The sequence below is a fragment of the Pteropus alecto genome, unplaced genomic scaffold (assembly GCF_000325575.1).
Source record: "Pteropus alecto unplaced genomic scaffold, ASM32557v1 scaffold23, whole genome shotgun sequence".
NCBI classification, from domain to species: domain Eukaryota; kingdom Metazoa; phylum Chordata; class Mammalia; order Chiroptera; family Pteropodidae; genus Pteropus; species Pteropus alecto.
In genome coordinates, this window is record NW_006435837.1 from 2,021,863 (window position 1) to 2,023,625 (window position 1,763).

Here is a 1,763-nt window from a genome sequence, read left to right on the forward strand (position 1 = left end):
CTTATGCTGAAGACCATGATAAGGACTGGAGATATGAAGACCAAAAAACAGTCCCTGTGCTTAAGGAGTCGATAGTCTAAAGAAGGGCAACTCATAAGCAGATCATTTTCAACATAATGATCACATCCTATCATATCTGCTCATCACCATGCATTCAGGTTGCATTGCAGGGTCTGCTTCCAGGAGACTCAACTTAAGACACCCATCTCTCGTGATGACTAAAGAAGAACACACTGAAATGTTATTTAGCATACTTAATATTGTATGGAAATTAAAGTATTGATACTTTCCATAGACATAACTCAAATGACAAGAATGTTCTTGGATGGACTGACAGCTACATTTTCTAAACAAGACCTTGTAAACACATCTAATGTGAAAATTTCTTCAGTTAACATAGTTCATCATATCCTCAATGACAAGACATGTTAAGATGGCGTGCTGGGCCAGCAATGAACACATACTTGTTATGTAAAATTGGATTGTTGATGTTTAGTTTAGAGGGCGCCTCAGCATCTTTATTCTCACGTGTGACATTTTAGATTCAATCTGAATGCATGGTGATGGGCAGATCTGATGAGATGTGATCCGATATGGGGGTTAAAAATATGCTGTTTAACTATTTAAACTTTATCACCCTGAAATCTGGTTTAAATAAACTGACTGTGTGTTGCACTATTTTTATCATACATGATGCCACATAAAAAACAGACTCCGTAACTCAATATCCAAGTCATCCAGACAAACCATATTTGGGGGCTCATTTGCCACATTTGTTTAAAAAGAAAAACAAGAAATTTGCAAAGAAAGGGAGAAGATTTGGCTAAATGATCTCAAATATCCCTTCCAGCAAAATTCTATTAGGTTGAGTAAAGGCCGTTTAATCTCACCACACAGATCTGCGCACAGGGAACCAGACTGATCTTTTATTTTTGAACTAAGAATTTTAGTACTTAAAAAGAAAAACCAACCAAGCACCCCTTCTGAACCCATCTGTAGCTCTAACATTAGGAATTCAAATTGGAGTATTTTTAGCCTCGAGTTTAAGTAAGCCCTTAACCTGAGCCCCTGCCTGCATTTTATAATTTGCCTAATTTAAGTCATAAAGCAGTTCCATCTTTGACAAAAAAGCAAAATCATTTTACTAATATTTTTATGCACTTCCAGAAGTACTTCTAATTGGAGATCTTGTAAGTACTGATGGGACATCAGGCAGAAAATGAAATATAGAATTTTATCCCTCCTTGGGCTTTTATTCTGCGAAATATAACTCCAACTGTCAGAAATGCAAGTTATTTCAGATGCCCTCAAAAGATTGACTTAAAACGGACTGCCAGAAGGGTTGCATTAGAAAATAAAAAAATCAATTCTAGATGAAAGCAAAACACAGAGAAGCCTCAAAACTGGCAAGAAAGAAGTTATATTAATCATTTAGTTATTTAATAGCAGGATGGAGGAGATGGGGAAATGCTTTCCTAATGTTTCAAGATTGGGGTGTTTTAGTCATCATTTCTGTGCGGGGTGCATCTTATAAAAATAACTTCATGAGGAGGGGCCTTAGGAAGCTCTAGCCCCTACCGAGTTTTGCAACCTTACTGCCCATTATCTCCTCACGGCACTGAAGACGTAGTAGGCAGTAATTAGATCGGAGGCTGGAAAATCATGGAGAGAAACTGGAACGAATTATTTTCTTAAAGGAAGTGGTCATTCAAAGGCAGAAAACCCAAGTCACCTACTATTTCCTTGTCCACTTTGCCAAAGGT